The sequence below is a fragment of the Siphateles boraxobius genome, unplaced genomic scaffold, assembly GCF_051911475.1.
Source record: "Siphateles boraxobius isolate OS27281-9 unplaced genomic scaffold, OSU_SipBor_1 13, whole genome shotgun sequence".
NCBI classification, from domain to species: Eukaryota; Metazoa; Chordata; class Actinopteri; order Cypriniformes; family Leuciscidae; genus Siphateles; species Siphateles boraxobius.
This window is the reverse complement of record NW_027508733.1, coordinates 27944556-27965937: the sequence shown is the minus strand read 5'-3', so window position 1 is coordinate 27965937 and position 21382 is coordinate 27944556. Positions and strand designations below refer to the sequence as shown.

Sequence of the window (21382 nt, the reverse complement as noted above, 5' to 3'; positions counted from 1 at the left end):
GGCTCCGGCCCACGGCGAGCGGCGGCGACTCGCGCACCATGCTCGATGGCACCGCGGATTCCCCACAGCGGCGAGGACTCTCTGACAGCGCGTTCCTTCTCTTCCTGGGCTTCGGCACCAGTGTAGCAATGTTCAGGGAAGGAGGCTGAAACCGGCGAACAATCAAATAAACTTTATTTAAAAAATAAAAATAAAAAAATACTGCCAGCAGCCCCTCGCGGACGACTGCTGGCAACCGAAAATAAACAAAGAACTGCCAGCAGCCCCTCGCGGACAACTGCTGTCTAAAATAAAATACAAAAACACAACTAAAACACAGGCCTGTTCCTCTCTCTATCATCAACGTCGTCGCTCCTCCTTTATGCTTCCGCTCCTCCGTGAGAGATGTGAGACCGGTGTGCTTCACAGGTGTTGCTTATTAGCAATCGCACCACCGGCCTCGCGCGTTGTCTCACGTCCCTCGGCCGTCCTTCGCCACAATGGTCATTTACATTTCCTGTGCCAAGACACGGATGTTGACTTAAAATGTGTAAAAACACTCTGTGTTTGAGATCTGATATAATTAATAAGCATCTATGGCTGCGTTTACACTTGGCATTAACAAGCGATCACTGTGATCCGATCAAGCAGATCTGATCATTAGCCAATCAAGACATGGCGCGTTTACATTTGTTCACATTAAGTAGCCTCTGTATCTGGATAACCGATCGGATTTCTGTTTCCTGCTTAATATTTAAATTAGGTCTGTGGCACGACACCAGATTAAGAGTAAAGGTGATACCAATTAAACAATGTCCCAATTGCTTTCCCTCACTCACTTTACTTTCCTATGCAATTTCCAGTCTTAGATCAAATTAAGTTTTTTGAACAAAGGAATACTTCCAGAGTTGATCATACAAAAATAACTGGGTTAATCATGTTAAACAAGTCACATCATCGATCATCTTAGTTTAAGGTTATAGACTGCAATATCTGGGAGATTGATAAACATGCTGAAACAATAAAAACATTCAATATTTAAAAACATTAAAAAAATCTGATTCCGATTATTCCTGTCAAAGAAGCGTGCAGCTCTTCATTAAAATCTCATGTCTGACTGTGATTGTACAGGCGATCGCCTCGTTCAGAAAGCCTAATGTTGCACAATTAAAATGAAAAATTACACACATAGTATCATGTAGTACAATGTTTAATGTAAGGTTCAAATAAGTTTAATTTGTCTAAACTGCATCTGTTCATTATTTTCTGACAGCCACGCGGGGACACTGGGCGGGGATTTATATGACGTCCACCTGTGAATGCAGACACGTTGGCTAGATTGCGTTTACATTACACTGAGATCTGATCACAATGCGTCCTCGGCTACCTCCGAACCTGGACACGCTGATCGGATAACATTCCCATCAGAAGCGGGTTTACACTTGTCTTTTCAGTGTGCATGTGGACAACATCCGGATACAGGTCGCATGTTAATGCCAAGTGTAAACGCAGCCATTGTCAGGGATTGACATTAACCCCGGTCAACCCGCCAAATGATTTCAGCAGTGGCGTGTAAAGCCGTCACTCCTGCTAGCCACCTTGGCAGGTTGAGTTATAATATAAAATTAAGTAGTCTTATAAAAAGGCATCTGAAATAATAAACTAAATGCAATGTAGATTTGTCAAAAATATCGATTTTTCGATACTGAAATATCTGAAACGCTTCTAATACTCATTTTCTGAACAATAGATACACGATACCAGCTGCGTTTTGTCTCCTTCTCATCTCTCCGACAGCGAGTTGACAAACAAACCCGCCTCCTGTCACTCACTTGCTTTAATTGCTCCGGATTAATATTGTTGGCGTTACAGGGCTTGAATTTCAGTATGGGATTGTCCACATGGAGCATAATTTTATTAATTCCCGCAGATTTTCTGCTCACACTCAAAATGCATGCACATAAAGCCGCCTCTCAGTACTAATTGAATTCTTCATTCAAAATGTCAAGTATTCATGTAAACACAGTCGCTCTGAGCCATATCGCATTGAAAAAGTAAAAAAATAAAAATAAAAAACCATGCTGGATATAAATGCCAAAATTTATTTTAAAAACATATTTATTCGTTAAGTATATAATATATTTGTCTATAAAGCTGTGTATAAAGGCCCCAATATACTTCAAGTGAAATCGAACTGATCTGACGTCATTTCGAACAAAATCAGTCTAAAACGAACTTCGTTTGGAGTACCAGAAAAGTTTGATTCGGCTGGTAAACTCCTTTGTTCTACTATTGGTCCATGGCGATTACGTAATATGTACGTGTGCGCCAAGTCTCCGCCTTTCAATTGGAATTCTTTTCCAGTTCTTTCATTTCTCCTCAAGAGTGCGTTGCGATCAGACGTCCGTGAGTGAAAACATGAACACACTGGAGGAGCTGCTTTATAGTAGAAAATTAAGTTGTACTTCTGATGAAATGAGACACTGACTCTGTTTTTCATGTTTAATACGGTAAAGCTGCTTGATTTTAAGCAATCGAAAACGCTATAAATATATAAACGTACGTGACTTTACTAGAGTGCTGAATTGCAGAGCTCGTGCAAACATCCACATCGCTCAGATAAGATGCTTTTCTTACGCTTTATTAGGAAAAATGCTTGCCGTTTTCTCAGTTTTGTTGTGTGTTTATTTTGTTATTGAGAGGAAAGCACACAGCACAGATTTACATACTCATCTAAATGCCACTCTCAGCAGTGTGGGCGACGTCAGATGTTCAATAACAGTATATTGCTGCTAAGATATTTTGAGCTTCGCATTACCCCTAAACAAATAACGAAAAAAGTTTGTCGTGAGTATATCGGGGCCTTAATTGTCTGAAAAATTAATGTTTTGACGTCAAGTCATGCAATTAATGTTTTCATGATCGATCACTGCTATCACTTCAGATTACTCGGACAAGCATAATCTTGCTGTTTTTTCAGCAACGATTCCAGTAAGTGCGCAACAACCTTTGGTTTACTGCCACAAGGGCCCTTTGAAGTTGCCTTCGGTAAATACAGACACAGACGCAAACATACTGTACGTGCAATTACATGCAGCAGAGCAACGGTGCAGTGCAGATCCATGAGCCATCATGGTTAACTCAGCTGCTGCCTGTGAGGAAAACACCCAACTGGATAATCACACGCACACACAATAATCCCACCCTCAATACAGAGTGTCTGAGTTTTAACTGTGTTTTCGGCATTCTAGAGCAGTGAAGTCACTCGACAGACTGTATTGAGTGGGAGTGAGTCCTTTTATGCAGTCAGGATCTTATTACATTACAAGACCACAGAGCAGAGAAATCAACAGCTTTACAATATCATCTATCCATGTAAGACACGGGCTCCTTTCCAAAAGCTAGATTGCCTGGCTGTCTACATTAAGTCGGAAACGGAAGTTGTGATAGTCTTTTCTTCCCTATTATATATCAGTGAAACGGCTTCTCGAACAATTAAAATACAGGGTGGAACTTAATTTTGTCCATTGAGAATTTAATTTTGTCCAAAAGTTGGCAACACTGGCTGTTTCTTCAAGAAACAGAAAAACAACAACAAAGTACTGGAGAAACAACAACAATAGATGCACGGAATGACAAGCACTTGTATCAGGGGTTAAGAGAGATACATGCAACTCTACTTTTAATAAAGAGTTCAGAGACAAACACTGGACACAAACACTGGACAAAGATGAAGCTCTCTAGTGTGCTCTAGTCCCCTTGTTCACGCACACTATCAAATGGAGTATACTTTAAATGGCTATGGCTGTGTCCGAAAGCTTAAAAATGCTGCCTCCGGAAAACTTATTCCAAGGTAGGAAGGCATCAAGGCCCATCCGAATCCAATGTTAGCTTCACTTCCTGTCTCCTGAGATGCCTTCATCTGATCGAGTTTTGAAGGCAGCAGATTTATCCTTCACTGCCTTTGATATCCCACAATCCACATTCTGCAACAGTTAATATAAAGATGGCGTCTGAAAGTTGCGGTTGGTGTTCAGTTTGAGTGCGTTTTTGACCAACTTTTTCCACTTTTGATGTAATTTCCAGCAAGAAATTAGCATTGGCGTAAATAAATATTTCCTTTTTTCACCAAAGCTTGCTCTATTGCTGCCTCAGTTTTGTGAGGTACATTCGATGAAGATATGTGAATATGTACTGCGCACTTCCTCTTAATAAAAAAAAAAAATGAAAACAAAGAAAGTGGTGAGACAACAGAAACAGAATAGAAAGCATCAGATCATAGCGATATGGATATGTTTGCACAAGCTCCAATTCGGCACTCCAGTAAAGTCACGACACATTTATTTACAGGGCACTTTTTACAATAGATTGCTTTAAATAAAGCAACTTAACAGTATTATACATGATAAAACAGTGTCAGTGTCACTTTCAATTAGAATTAAAACTTCTATTTCTACTATATAGCGTCTCTCCAGTGTTTTTTTTTAAACTCTCAAGTTTTATTCGCATTTGACCTCATCGGACTGAACAGGAGAAGATTTCCACGTCAAATAAGGCGGAGCCTCAGAGCCACACCCACGTATTACATATTCGCCACGGTCCAATGGTAGTTCGAAAGCCTTTCCCAGCCAGCATGAACCAAGTTCGCTTGGCAAGCGGTTTTGAACTCCAGAAACAATCTCACACTTCGTTTTGGCCTGATTTCGTTCAGAATGACGTCACACCAGCTCATTCTTCAGTTATTAAGTATATATTCTTTTAGGGATAGGGTTAGAACTGAGGTGCAGTGGTGGTAAGTAACAAAGTAGAAATACTTCGTTACTTTACTTAAGTATTTTTTTCGGGGATCTGTACTTTACTTGAGTATGTTTTATTTGCATCTACTTTTACTCTTACTCCACTACTCAGTTACATTTCCACATGCCTGCTCCAAGTATTTAATACACTGGCTTTCCAAACCAATGAAAAACATGGTTTTATTTTGAAAAAAAGAACGCGCAAGCTCTTTGCCAGCATACGCTCACATAGCAGTCAGTTCGCCATTGTGGAAGATGACCGCAGAAACAGGTGAAGGTGCAGCTCTGCCCAGCAATGATCCCGAGATCCCTTGTATCTTGCACGTCTTCTGTTTGATGCAGCTAATGTTATGGAACATGTCTATTGCAGAGCTGCCAACTCTCACTCATTCAGAATGTGACTCACGCAATCGATACTTTCCACACGCTCTCACGACACACATCCATTTTCTCACGCAGAGAAAATTCGCGAAGCAAAGAGGACACTGACACCGACAGACAGGACAGAGTAGGTTACTTTTGATATGGAACAAATTCTCAGCTCTCAGATTCTGTCAATTTTATAATGAAATTCAAACAATAAATACCGTTTTGGAGCTTTTAAATGTGACGTGACCGATAGCTAGCGCCTGCTATGGGGTGCCGTTAATCTCTTTACTACTGGTTAATTGTAAATAAACACAAATGAACAATAATAGTTAGCCTATGTTGAAAGATACAGTACAACTTACCGAAATGTATATACCTTATACATAATATCAATAAATCAGTGTTTTTCAACTGCGGATAGAGGTCAATAAAACAGCTGGAGAACAATGTCACATAACGTTACATTTACCTCAGGGAAAAGAAAAAAAACATTTAATGACCATAGTATGTTAGTTGGCTAGAAAAATGAGATTTTCTTAATTTAAAAATTAACATGCATCCACTGTACCAAATATTTATCAAAATGAATCTATTGAATCAAGATCGGAATCAAACCACAATAATTGAATTGAAATTGTAAAATTTGTATCAAAGAATGGCCTACCAGTCATTGCACCATAATATGCTGTCACTTAACTTAATGAAATTGTTTAGAATTGATGCAAGGTGCTTCATTGTCTCTTATGATTGCAAATCTAACAAATTCTTAATTGCAGTATCTAATAATTTGTTCAATTAAAACAGATCAATGGTTTTGGGAGTGATATGCAATGTTTAATTATTGATATTTACAGTTTGAATATTTACTATTTCGGTACTTATGTACGTTTTAAATCGGATACTTTTGTACTTTTACTCAAGTGATGTCTGAATGGAGGACTTTCTACTTTTACTGGAGTCATTTTTTATTTAGGTATATATACTTTCACTCGAGTATAATTTTTGAGTACTTTTACCACCCCTGCTGAGGTGACTATAATTAGCTTAGAATTGCTAAACTGTACAAAAACAGTATGTGCTCATTTAGATAAGGTAAAGTTGCAGCCCTGCCAAAAAATACCACAATTTAATCTTACCTTACCAAACTCTTTCAAGGTCACCCTTATACTTGTATATAAATATGTAGCTAAGTTATGCACTTTCCAAATTATGACTACAAAGGATTTAAGTCGCAACTTAGCTCAGTTTGGGCATAATGTGAAGTTACTGCTTTCAGCAGCATGGTAAAATACTCATACCCTGCAAGTGTCTGTTTAAACTCCCAAACTCTTGCACAAATTACATCATAACGGAGGTGGGGAGGGATATCAGTGCTCAAAGGGGTTTTGTAGATGCGTGTGCAGTGAAAGAGCGCAAAAGAGACAGAAAAGAAGGGAGGAGAGGGGCTAGGGTGGAAAGTGTAGTCATTGGGGACGTTTTCTGCAGTCTAGCCAGAGAATGAGGCAGCAGAGAGCGGCCGATGAGACTCATGTGTTCAGTTAAAGGCGTTTGCAGACAGAAATCGCTGTTTGTTTGTCGTTCAAAGACGTAAAACTCCTGTGAATTGATGGACTGCTCCCGAGACGTTATTCACCTTTCATTAAGATATAAAACATGTCATATTGTGTCAGAGGCAGAGAGAGAAAGATAAGACACGGTGTTATTTGGACTTTATAAACGATTGCTCACTGAACGGATCATCCAAAACAGCTCCCTCGCCGTGCTTTTTCGCATCAAAATCCACATTGCTTACAATGAACTATGATTTATGGGATTATGATAACAACACAGTCCAAATCCACTTTACCAGTAACCCTGATTAGAGCTGTCGCATTATGTGGGTTTAGCCAAAAATCACATTCAGCAAGTAAACTGAGACTAAGACCTTAGCGACAGATTATTACGCCTATAGTGTGGAATTGATCACAGATGACTAAAGTTAAAAAAGACAACTTGAAAAAATACCAAAAATACAGAAATAATGGGAAATAAATAAAATTCGAATAAAAACAAAAAATAAAAAGTGATTACTGACGAACACATTTTAATCCGTCCATTTAAAAAGTATTTTTTGTGTGTGTATAAATAACATTCTATCTATCATTAATTTCTAATTTAGTGATTAATAAACTTAATACTGCATTTCCAGTTTGCTTGTCTGTTTTTAGTAATTGATTTGATTTTTAGTAATTTTTATTAACAAATTGCAAATTGTTTTTTAGTTCTTCATTTATTAATCAATTTCTCTAAAGATTGTTGGTCACATTTTGGCATTTATTGTTTTGTGTGAATATTTATTTTATATTTATAGCTGAAAAAAAAGAATAAAGGTATTCAATTATTAATAATGAATCATTTGCGGTGCCTAAAACCATTTGAAATGATGGAAAATCTTTGAATTAAAACAACAACAGTAATACTATAATGAGCTGATGAGAGATGTGCGTTTACTTTACTGAGTGATCAAACCTAAGATTTTGCCTGGTAGGCAATTAAAACAAGCGAAAAACATTTAGTATGTCCTCCAGACATCATTTGTGCGCTGAACATGCGCATCATGAATAAACTTATCATACATATAGCACGAGGCTACTTTGAACAGAGCTCTGTTCGTTTTCCCAAAATTCCCAGTCTGTGTCCTCAAACGCCCCAGAATTGCAACATCATTGTAACAAGAGTCCAAGAATCAGAAAGACTAGAAACAACACTTCAAATTAAGTTATTGACCCCAAGAAGAGATTTATGGACACTCAAAAACCACATCGCCTTCGCTTCAAGTCAACTGTCTACATTTAGGCCTATATTTTATGCCACTAAAGCCCAGCAAACCTTACTAGTTAATCTACAGGGCTTCAGTAACATTTCCCAGACGTCAGAAATCACTCAGGAAGTGTAATCCAAGCGTTTTAAACGTCGTTTTTGAGGGCTCTCCCAACAGTCCCGTAAAGCACACTAATGCTCAGGGACGCGCCGTCATCACTCTCTCTCTCAGCGGCCGAAGGAGCGGGAAGAACTGCAGACATGTTAAATTAATCACAAGTGCTCAGAAAAAGAGAGAGACTGCGACAGGGAGGGGAGCTTGTAAACTGCCTGTTTTGGGTTTGCGGTCATTACAGCCGTCAGCGATTCCCGCTCCAGGACTGTAAACCTTATCGCCAGGTCTTCTTGACTACATCCATGTCATTTACTAAAAAAAAAGAAAACAAAAGGCCCAAAACGCCACTTGACCAACCATCCACTCAAGTGCTCATTTTCACAGAAACAGCCTTACTTGGTCTGGGTCTGATGTAATCAAATGGTGCTTTTCCACTACACAGTACCAGCTCGACTCGACTCGCCTTTGTTTGGTTTTACACTGTGTAAAAGATGTACCTGTACCTGCTTTCGGGTACTTTTTTTCGTGTCACCTCCGGCGAAGTTATGAGCGAGCTGAGGCGATACTAAAATGTGACGTGGAAACACTGCAGACTGCTGATTGGTCAGAGAGAATCGTCACTGTTCACCGCGTTTTTTTCAGCAGTGTTTTGTTTAGCTGCCCTCAGCCTCTCCTGAAACAACTTGGTCTACTTGCTGTGAGAATAAGCCACATCCCGAGGATCAAAAACAGGTATACGCTCGATTTCCTCCATTGTCCTGTGTGTGTGTGTGGGTAGCGGGTGTGTGTCGCGTAGAAGCTGTGAAGTCGCTATGACGACCAGGTACTATTGTGGAGGTACTATCTGTAATGGAAAACGGAGCGAAAAGCGAGGCGAGTCGAGTTGAGCTGGTAATGGAAAAGCGCCTAAAGCTGACAGCATTAAACTGACACAAAATGTAATAATTCTATTAATCGAGTCAGTTATGGCCAAATGTTGTCCTCTGTCTCTGAAAAGTCATGCAAGCTTGCGTGAGAACTGAGTTTTGGAACTGTAGCTACATGATGCACAAGGTATTTGATAAGTTATGAAAAATGAGCACAACAGACAACACGACAAAACTGTGCTTAAATGTGGAAACGGCTGACTCACCCTCATGTTGTTCCAAACTTGTAAGACTTTCCTTCATCTTCAGAACAGAAATGAAGATATTTTTGATGAAATCTGAGAGCTTTCTGTCCCTCCATAGACAGCAATGCAATTTACACATTCAATGTCCAGAACGGAAAGACATCATTAAAGGAATCCATGCAACTCCAGTGGTTTAACCTCACTTTTATGAAGTCATGCGAGTGCTTTGTTTGCACAAAAAAAAAACATAATTTTCCACTTTATTTACAAAAATATTGACCAGCAATCCAGGAGGGGTATTATTCTGTAAATATAGTTGTAAATTATGTTTTTTTGTGTGCAAACAAAGCACTCACGTCGGTTCATAAAATTGAGTTTAAAACCACTGCAGTCACATGGATTACTTTAATGATGTCTTTTCTATCGTTCTTGACTTAAAAAATCTTCCCAATGGAGAGACTGAAAGCTCTCGACTTTCATTAAATAGATCTTCATTTGTGTGCTGAAGATGAATAAAAGTCTTACGGGTTTGGAACAACATGAGGGCAAGTAATTAATGAGACAATTTTCATTTTTGGGTGAACTAACCCTTTAATAAAACTACAGGCATCAATGTCCATTCCAGTTAGCTTTTACAAACATCTACAAAAACTACAACTTTCTGCAATATTTTACAACTCCTAAACTTTAAGAAAACATTCAAAGTAATGAGTAACAAGATGTGTAAATTATTTATATCAATATTGACAAGTCATGGACCAATATACTAGCCAATATTTTACCATTTTGAGATTATCGGCATCTGCCTGTTTGGCCAATTTGCTAACATTACTGTGGTCAAAAAATGTCAACACCAAAAGAACAATGTCTTTTAAAATCTATTGACAATTTAGTTGACGGATAAATTTGTGCTTTCATATTTGTGGTAAATTGAGTATATCTATATTATATATATATATATATATATATATATATATATATATATATATATATATATATATAAATAGGATATTTATAATGGCTATGGCCATTAGAAACACTATCAATTAGCGCTACTTTTTATATTTGACAGACCAATCCAATCTCACGAGAAAATTTAACTATTTAACGAGGTGGCAATTTTGTATGAAAAACATGCGATTTATAAAAGTAACCATGACAACCGCCAACCCCTCCCCAAAACATACCTGTTACTGGGGTTTAAACTGATCGTATGAATTTGTACAAATTAGTCATCAATTAAACGCAATGTAAAATAGTTACGAATTGCTGTGAGATTGTGGTGGACAAATTATAATGCATATGATCTAATTTGCATATGTACAGTAGAACTATGTCAACGTTTCAAAACACTGCAGCATATTCACTTTTAGCCTGTAAAAACATTCCGATCTAAAAGCATCTCCCGACTCAAGCAAAGGTCGTACCCTGAGGGAACGTCTCGCTGTGTGTTGAATGAAAAGGTGCTGCGAGTCAAGGTTCAATTGAAGGACTCGCTGTGAGAATGAGCTTTATTTAGACTCACCTGCTGGGAGCCTGAGATCACACCGCCTGTTAGGGTTCACGCTGCTCGATCACCTGAAATAAACAAAAATAAACACACAACAATCATCCAAAGTGATGAATGCTGCAGCTGGAAGGAAGAAAGAAAGAAAATATCAGCTACCAGTAGATTTCTCTCAAAGCCTTCCAAATAACTAGGTGCACTTCCTCCCTGACCTGACGTACCTTGTTATCTCTTCAAACGCTTGGAATGCACACGAGAGCCAAAACATTTTAAAAAAACGTAGACAGTCAACTCCCTAGACAACCCTCTCAGTCGATAAATGGAAAAACATAGAGAGTAAGCCAGGCAAAACTCTTTGAATCTTAAAAATATAACTCCTGCACACATGCTTAACGCTCCTCTTCTACGAATCTCACAATGTCTACACCATTTCATTACATTACATTTCATTACAGGGTAATGATAACCGCATTCTAGAACCAAGTTAACACTTCCTGTTTAGTTAGCGTATATTTATCGAGGTAATCGCTCAGTGTACAAGCTTAGCACTCCGTTAAACAATTAGCCTGCTAACTTAAGGCCCGTTCACGCAAAGAACAATAACAATATTAGCTTCACCCACACCAACATAGACTGTAAAATTTTTATTGGGAAAACGAACACTTGAACATCTGCGTGATGAGAACTACCAAAAATGATCTGTGGAAACAAATTGTTTGAAATGTAAATCAATTTTTTCGTTTAGCTCGCATCCCATTCGATTACATGCAGAGGGCGGGGTTTATGAGCTATACTGCAGCCAGCCACCCGAGGACCATCGAAATGTTTTGGCTTCACTTTTCAGGACTTGTGCTGCACACTTGGTTTTAAGACTTTTTTTTAGATATAGTTCCTCTTTGTCGTTATCATTATGGTTGTGCTGTAGACTTCCCTATTCTCAGAATAAGAATGATTATCAAAACTAAATAGTTATCGTTAGTTATCGTCTTTAGTGTGAACAATTATTTAGCCTATATTCTGTTCAATTATACAGTTTTCTTTTATCAGGCACCACAAACTGAGGACATTGGACAGACTCAATGGTTGGACCAAATTGTTTATGACAATGCCACTTTAATAACAATAACAGATGGTTATTTAATAGTGTTTATTCATACTACCAATACCGCTAAAGCTAAGTCACAGTCGCATTTACTGGTAATTTTCAAATGTTTGTCAGTCATGTCAATTGAAATTTTAACACAAGGGTAAAAGATTCCGCAACCGGTTCAAGTTACGCAAATTTGCTGAAAGCTGCTTGATTTGAAACTAACTTTGCGGAAATGTTACTGCTCCTTTACTTTTCAACTTGCCACTAGTGTTGTCATGATACTGGAATTTCCAACTTCGTTACGATACCACGAAAAATATCGATATTCAATACCATTTTCGATACCACGGGGAAAACTGCCATCTATACCGCCATACAGATAATTTATTATATCATAATTTTTTTATCATTTGGGTAATTTTGTTGTAATAGCTTACACACAGCACAGGGAGGCTTTAGAACAATCAAACAAATAGCAAACGATAGAGCAATAAATACAATAGAAAACAGAGGCAAATTAAATAAACATGGCTTTTTAGATATTTCAGTATCGATACATATCAAAATATCTATATTTTTGACAACACCACTTCCCAACACCAAAAAATATTGTGCAATTCTTCTCGATCCTTGCAATAATGTTGCTATATTTATGGATTGGCACCTGCAAATAAATGTGACGTTTTTCCTTCCACTCTGTTTAGAATGTCTTAAAAATGCTTTAAAAATGATAGACCCCCTTTACATACTGAGAGACAGACAGACCTCCATCAAAGAGGTCAGCTGAGGGGAAAAACCCATCAAAATTGACCCAGTCTAGAGCCCTCGGGGAGTTCCGCAGCATGTGATAACCATCTTTATCGTCTGTACCAACACATCTGTCTAAACACTGCTAGGTCAACCGCACAGCGGGTAGTACATATTGCAAGTCCACGCATCATTTCACTCTGCATGTCCGATTATGCTAAACTCTTAAAAAAATAAAGGTTCCGACAAAGGAGTTTTCACAGTGATGCAACCGAAGAACCATTTTTGTTTCCCAAAAGAACATTTCAGTGAGCATTTCTTAAAAGAACCATTTTGTTCCTAGCATGAAAAACATATCAAAAGAACCCTTTCCCACTATAAAGAACCTTTTGTGCAATAGAAAGTTTCTGTGGATGTTAAAGATTCTTCATCCATAAATGGCAATAAAGAACCTTTATCGTTACAGTTAGAAACCAACTGAATCTAAAAGTTAATGTTCAGAAAACTCAAATTAGTTTAATCCTGTTACGCCACATGCAGATAATTGGTTCACGCTTCATTCACCGTGCTGATGGGGTTCAGGATCACTTAGATAACATCAGTACTTACATAATTGTGTCTGGCCCGTGTTGTCCTACAGAAAGCTAGTTGCCCCTGAAGCGAGGTGATTCCTGCTCTGCAACTTATGCAAGCAAACTAGTCTCGGTCCTGTTGCAACTGAAACATTTAGCATCTGTTTTCACACTTCCAGACATATTTTGGCTAAGGAACCCATTCAAATTTGGGGTTTTATTGCAGACCACTGAGCTCCCAGCTATTTTAAAAAACTCAGACCACGCCGTTTGTGGGAAACGAGACACTTACGCAACACTGGATTGTTAGTGTGATTCTGTCAGACGGCTCTGAATTTCACAGGCTCTCGCTACGGAGTTTGGCTCTTTTTGTCACCCTGAGCATTAATGGGGTTTATGACAGGAATGTGCAGAGATTTTGGGGAGTACTTTGGTAGCCCACAGCATCATTACGCTAGCCACAGTCCGTTCGCTGGCTGCTTGATGCATATAATGTACAAAAATGTCAAGCGCTGTTCCAATCTGATTGGCTGTTGGGGGTTGGAATGGTAAATGGAATGGACTGCATTTATATAGCGCTTTCACAGACCGAATGACCACCAAAGCGCTTTACATTTAATGAATGGTTCTTAATGAATTCTGAGCAATATTACTATACAAGTCTGGAAAATTTATGTTTAATATATGTAATAATAATAATTCTTTATATAATCCCATAATAATAACTGAAATCAAAATCCTAATTATTATTATTTTAAAGTCATTGGATTTTTTTTTAAAGCTTTATGTTTCACTTATGTTCACTTTATTTTTAGAATCGGTTCTTGTAAACAGTCAACTTAAATATGAACACCCAAATTTTTCAAGTTTCCAGCCCTAAAAGAATTACGCACTGCACATGCAAATGCACTTACCAACAAAATCACCTCAATCATTCTATAGCTAATTAATAGTTATTTCCAAAAAGAGCAATTCAAGTCATCTGGTGAAACTTCCTGTCTTTTACATATCACAATATATAATAGTAAAATATCGTACTGCCATTTTTTCCCAATATCATGCAACCCTATGAGGTATAAATGAGGTGTACATGTGATATTGCCCAGCTGTGGTTGTCAGAAATGGTCTGAACTCAAAAGAGTGATCAAAGAGAAGAGGAAGTCCACTTTGAACGGCTGACAAGCTATATTTGACAGAATAACGGGCAGATGAGCGTTCAGTAAACCATCTCAGTATGTGAGTATCCCTGCGCTCGCTCTACGCCAGAACAGATGGTCCTCGGGAATCCCTTCAATAAATGATAAAAACCCCTCAGGACACTGCATGACTGACAACACCTAAGAATATGAATACATTCATGCCAGTGATTACTAAGGTGATTCACTTGTGCACTTTTGAATGGAGAAAAATCTCTTTGCTGTTACATAGCAGGCCAATACAAGCCTCTCTGCCTAAAAACAAACTGAATTTCATTCACACACCTTGCTTTCACATGGCATGACATAATGAGGCTATGGTCCTGATTATTGTATTAATTACTTTAATATACAAAATCCAGAGTGTGACATGTGCCTTATAGTCCAATAAAAGCAAGTTAACCAGCAGTTTCTATTGTTCATGCTAGAGTTTATGGACCAAAATTTTATATCAAAGCATGAATAACTTTGTCTCACAATAAAACATTTAAAAATTTTTTTTTATATTTTACACAAGATCAAAAAAGAAAAAAGAAAGAAAAACTACTAATTTAAAAAAGGCATAAATACTGATTGCTTTACATTAACTAGTGTGCTTTGTTTGCCGACAGTGCTTGGGAAACGGGGTTTAATGGTCCAATGCTGACACAATGAAACACTGCCGGTGTACCAGAGGAAAACCTGCTTTTAACTCGCCTGACGGTTATCTGATGTAGTGACTCAGAATCCCCTGGGAACAACCAGCTCAATGTTGAGGAGGAAATCTGTGTGTAGCAAACATAGCCAAAGCACAAATCATATAAACACTCAGCGAAGATACAAGGTCATTTCAATCTCATGGTTGGAGCGGATGGGTTGGCGCCCTTTTGCTCAAGATTTCTAAACAAACAGCATGTGGTTTATGTAAAACAGCATCAAAGGGTGTTTCCTAACTTGCCTGAATAACTGATTTATCTTATGAATTTATGAAGTTCTAATGAAACAGACCCATTTCAGAGAAGAAAATGGGTGTGACCACTACAAAAGCAGTAATGATGTTAAATCTGTTCATCAAAAATAAGGAAAGTTTTTCATTATTTACTCATCCTGATGTTTTTCCCAAACCTGTTTTTTGTAATTTTTTCCATGGAATAAAACAGGAGAACATTTCAAAAGAATCATTTCAATCTGATATTTCAGTCCCTTACACAAAACTATCTTATGATCCACAGAAAGAAAAAACCCCAACATGCAGGTTTTGAACGAGGTTGAGCAAACAATAACATTTTCATTTGTCTTGTCAACTATCTGTTTAAAATGTATGTTTATATGTTGGCATGAATCACCAAATTGCTAATCTCTTCAGTGATCTGCAGTCACACCCTCATGTAACATGATTTGTATCTTACGGACATGGCCGTGGAGATGGGAGGGTTAAGGTTCATCCAGCACTGACAGGCCAGCTGATCTGATACACTCATGTCCTGTGAGGCGTGATGACGGCACACATCCAAACACACAGATGGACGGGTGGGGGAAGCGGCTGCGACCTTTTCATGCGCTTTCATGCTCATTTCTTCCTTACTGTCAATCTTTTGTTTTAAAGTTCCCCTGTGGTGAAAAATGTGAAAATCAAGCTTTTAAATGTTGTTTATATGTCTATGTGGTGTTTTTAATATACAAGACAAACCATGTGCAAATTCATAAGTCAACACCAGTCAAAACAGCAGTGAACCAAAGACAGTCTCAAAGACGTGGTATGAAATCGCTGGTGTTTCTGGCATCCCAAACTACCAATCAATCACATCAACAAGTGAATCTCTGAGCTGGTGTGAGTGAGTGGAGGCGGGGCTAATTTGCATATTCATAGAACCACGTAAATGAGAAAAGGGTGCAGTTACATTCAAGCTATTTTAAGGCATGAAAAAAACATTTCAAGGAAAAAACATTTAAATATGTAATTTTGCTGACCAAAGACGAGTTAATGCAAATGAAGTCAAAATATGCAAAAGTCATGTTGAAACTCTCATGTGGATCCCGAACTACCTTAACCACACAACATTTCCTCTCAAAGCCCTCTGAAGACCACACAAAATAAATTAGCTCTCTTTCATAAAATTTCGCTCCATATGGCGGGAAACTAGAAAAAGGGTGCTCAAACTGATTTACAAAAAGTGATCAAAATTCATTCATTTTCAAAGGGAGTTGTTGATAATTAGTAACTCTTCCAACTGGCACTGTTGCGACAATTTATAATGGTTCAAGACAAGTTTGTGAAAATTAAGAGATGATGTGGCGACTCTCAATAGGAGTGAAGACACTGAGTTGACTCCCCATACAGTTGGATACTACAGTCGAAAGTCTACTAGCTAGTAATGAACCTGACAACGGTATTTAAATGTGGGATTGGACCCGAAAACACAATGATTGACAGAGATACCCATGGCAATGGATGAGACAAAAATAGACCTCATTTTCTTTGAGAGTTGGTGATTATTGGTAACACCTATAACTGATACCCTTTGCAACAAAATTTAGAACGACTCAAGTTTATACAAATGAAAATTGACTTGACGTCTGATATGATTGGATTCTAAAGTCGAACTAACTCGGAATTAAAACAAAATTATCTAAATTCACTAGTCGGTCTCTACAACAAGCCGACCAATTGGTCTTAAGGAACTGGATTCTCGGTTCATGATAGGATGAATTTATATCAGACACTAGAAAATGCCATATTGTTAGGGTTAGTTTAAAGTTCCAACTTGCGACCTTCTCTTGCATTCCAGATATCTTTGAAAATAACCAATAGTATGTTTCAGTTGCCTTCAAATGGAGCTTGTCTTCAAGATTAGAAACTTCCAGGCCAGTATTCATCCATCATTGCATGGTGGGGCCAATGTAGGCTCAATATAGGCTTGAGGCATGGGTTCCATTTCAGCCATCATGGAAGCCATGGAAAAACACATTTATACCCCATACTGTGGCTAATTCAGATAGGGAAAACCATGGAAACCATGGACAAACCCATGTAGGGCCCATACCTCAAGCCCATATTGTGCCTACATTGGCCCCACCATGCAATATTAGCTGGGTAGGTTGGTACAAGCTAATATCTGCAGAATATTGGCCCTCCAGGACCAGGAATGGACACCCCTTTTCCTATCTGAAGTGCAACAGAAGTTCCAAAACAGCTGGATGGAACACAACGGAATGGAGCGGACTGCAAGGGTCTCAATGCGTCAAATAAATATCCATAATAATGGCTTGCTGTTGCAAAAATCCATTTTCATGAAACCTTCACATTCTCCTTTTTGTTTTTCCGGCTTTTATTACTACTTGTAATCTTAATGACTGACCACATACCCCTCAAATTTGGAGGCAAATGTGATCTTGCTTGTCAGCATGTTGTGAAATGCCACTCTTGGCTGATGTTACACAAGAGCCAAGCACTATTTAAGAAGACATCTGAATACTACAACTCTGACTCTCCCGACTGTTCCTGTTGAGGAAAACCATTATTCTTAATGCTGAAAATTTGTTCATTTCAATTCTGTGAGGATTGTGTGACACAGGCCATGGACCAGATACATCCGGTGCACTGCCGTCATCAAGGAGACCCATCTTTTGACATCGCAGGGTCACTGTTTTCCTCTTCCTTCCTGAATAGAGCCATCACAATGACTGCACAATAAGATCATATGGGCTGACCAACATATATCCACTGACAAAAGACAAATTCAAGGAAAAAAAGTGACAACATCAACATTGTCTTTTTTCAAAGCCTGTTGTGTCAGCTTTGTAACCATTTGTCAAAAAGAAAAAAAGAGCACTTCCTGTCCACTTAATCGAGAATGGGAAGAGGAAACAGAATGCTTTCCTGCTCCTGCTGCGGATTGCATCTCTGTCATTTGAACACACGCACAACATAAACACAAAACAAACACTGACCAGGCTCAGTACCTGGATGGGAGACTCCTGGGAAAACCAGGTTGCAGCTGGAAGAGGTGTTAGTGAGGCCAGCAGTGTGTGTTCACCCTGTTATCTGTGTGGGTCTTCACACCCCAGTATTGTGATGTGGACACTATACTGCCTAGGGCTGTCAAAATTGCTCAAAAATGACGTTTGAATATTCCCTCTAAAAAAACATATATTCGAACTATTCGAACACCTGGTTGCGCATTTTGTCAATGACGCGCATTACGTCAATAACAGGACAAATTAACACAAAGAGACATAACTACTTGTATATGTAGTTTATTTAAGTTTAAACATATTTGACAACATATTAACTTACACAAAAACAAGTAAATCAACTAATGGCCAAGACCGCAGACACTCTCTCTCTCTCGCCCTCACCCTCTCTGCGCATAACAGTTTCAATGAACAACAATAAACAAATGTTGAGTGCGGATCAAGAGTTTTGTGCAAGCAATTTAAGGTTGTGACTCTTGTCCTAAATATAGCAAGCTTCATTCAGTGATTGAAACAAATATTATTAACATTAATTGAAGTTTTACAGTATATAGAACCGGTAGTGCTGGGCGGTAAACCGGTTCAAACCGAAAACCGGTTTATATTTTTGTCACGATTTTGATTTTGAATAAACCGCCATATCGGTGTATTTAATTACACAAGGTTCAGAACGAACGTTACGCTGCGCGACACTGTTTCAGACGGACCCTTTACAATGTTGCACTTCTAAGCAGCGACGAGTGAGGGTAAACAAACAGCAGTGCTCTGTTACGTTACATGGACGATGGATGCAGAGCGCATTATTGTAGCGCGAAAGTACATTAATATAATGCTCGAGCATGAATCTCTCTGCTCACGCGCGGAATATAATGTGCCGCGCTCTCAGATACACGCTGCTCTTGTTAAAATAGGTCTATTTTCTCTGGGCTCGCTCAGAGAATCCTGCACTTAAAACGTGTTCAGTGCAATCGCGAATCTCTCCTCTTCCCCAGCTAACAATTTTAGGTTATAGGAATGTTTTCATAACGTTCCCATTAAGTTATAAAAACGTTAAAGTTTTTTCTGAATGTTCTAGGAACATTCAAAATGTCCAGTTTTTTAGACGTTGTATTAACATTATTTCTTGGTTATAAGAACTCCATTCAAAACATTATAAGAACTTTCAATTCTCTCGTTATATAAACGTTGTATTAAAAAAAAAAAACGTCATAAACCGGAAAACCGGCATAATTTTGAAAAAAACGTGATATAAATTTTTGGTCAAACCGCCCAGCTCTAAGAACCGACATTGAACGCTCCGAGCGAGCTGTGCTGTGGTAAACTGCTGCTATCATGGCTATTTCGGGGGTGTCTGGCCACGCCCCCTTGGCGGGCTCTGACGTGTATGATGTAATGCTAGCTCATTGGCGCACACGTTGGAGGCGCCCGCGCCATTGGATGTGCAGTTGCCGCAGCATAGCCAATGAGTGAGCCAGACACTAACTGTGCTAGCTGTGCAGCTGGAAAATGCGTTTTTTAAGCTTCAGAATTTTGCCACTCACAAAGCATACAGCCGCGCCTCTGCTACCGCAGGCGTGTTTTTCCACATTTGAATATTAATTTTCACCTTCGAAATTCTGTTTTTTAAAACTATTCGAATATATATTCCAATTTAGAATATTCGTTGACAGCCTTAATACTGCCAAAAAACACCGTCCTTTCGGATGAGACGTTAAACCGAGACTCTCTGTGGTCATTAAAAATCCTAGGATGTAACCCTGGCATCCTGGATAAAATTGCCCATTAGCCTCTGACCATCTTCATGGACTCCTAATCATCCCCATACTGATTGGCTCCTTACTTAAGTAATATTTTATTAGTATATCTGTACTTTTACTCAAGTAGGCTACTTGATGCACTTGTGCACTTCATCCACCACTGGCTAAAAGTAGTAAGTAGCGGTTACAAAATATTTCAGTATCATATATTTCAGTTGGTTTCACAATAGGCTAGTAGCTATATAATAGCTGCTTCAAAATTTTGCCATTGAGTAGTGGTGTAGCACAACAAAATGCTGCATCGCTATTTTAAACATGCTAAATGTCCTAAAATGTCCTTTTATACTCATCTGAACATTGGGAATTCCTTAAGTTTGAAAATGTTCATTCAGAAGGTTCATTTAAATAAACTGTTTTTAAAAAATACTTTATATTAGTAATTTCTAGTGTGGACTAGCTTTAATGGTATTTAAATGAAGAGCTTTTAGCTACAGTTAGCTTCCACAGCTTCAAAGTAGCTTTCCCAACACTGATATCTGTTTTCGCAGCCACACATCCTCAGTGGAAACTAAGATATGAGTTTGGAGCTGTGGTTTGATATGCCTGAGACCTGCAGGGCTCGACTATCTCACAGTGAACCATGTGCGTCTCACCGTCAGGAAAACACTGAAGGGATATGCAAAAGCACAGAACTGCCTATGCAAGGATTTGTTATTTTCTGAGGTAAAATTTTCAAAATATCCTCACGTACGATCAAACCTCTTTAAAAAAAGACCAGAGCAAAAAATTACAAAATACCATAAAATTTACTTTAAAACATTTTTAAACTTCAAAAAACCTGGCTACTGTAATTGGCTTTGTAAAAGTAGTTGATTTGACTGGTCTATATTTGACAAAAAACATTTCAAGTCTTCAGAAGCCATTATGAAGAACAATACAGAAATATGCTGCAAACGCAAAAAAACAAAGTTCAAGAAGTGCAGCAACATGACTATACTAAGCACAACCACAAGATCTTGATCTCCAAAAAGCCTAATTTTTCACAAATTCAAAAGCACAAGAGTCAAAAAGGTTTAAGTGCTTAAGATAAACAACAATAGAAGACTCTTTACACAATGATATCAGCTTTACTCAGGGAGGGGGTCAATGTGGGCTTGCTGTCAAAATATAAAGCTAAACAAGCATGGCAACCCATGACACATTTAGATTGATGCCGGTCGGTTCAAGAACTGAAAGAGTCACATTGAGATTGTGGCTTGAAACAAAAAGCCTTTGGGGTTTGTTGGCTTGAGCGAGAGAGTGAAACTAGAGTTGTTATTCCTCTTTTTCTGTGATTTTTAACACATTACAAACTTGATGCTGGCGTTTCATATTGCAGAAGAATATGACC

The 21382-nt window shown here is 38.4% G+C and overlaps 1 protein-coding gene across 10 annotated transcripts in view; it reads right to left on the bottom strand.

The window, feature by feature from the left end:
* The window catches only part of add3a (adducin 3 (gamma) a), a 113942-nt gene that overhangs the window by 74347 nt on the left and 18213 nt on the right, over positions 1-21382 (bottom strand). For 4 of the 10 annotated variants that reach the window (XM_077226899.1, XM_077226907.1, XM_077226908.1 and 1 more), the window contains one exon: positions 10695-10747. The exons of 2 other annotated variants lie outside the window; for them this stretch is intronic. The gene's annotated coding sequence lies outside the window, so the exon portion shown is untranslated. Of the gene's footprint in view, positions 1-10694; positions 10748-10835; positions 10910-13122; positions 13360-21382 lie in introns of those variants that run through there. 4 more of the 10 variants (XM_077226910.1, XM_077226902.1, XM_077226901.1 and 1 more) reach the window with 4 other exon arrangements.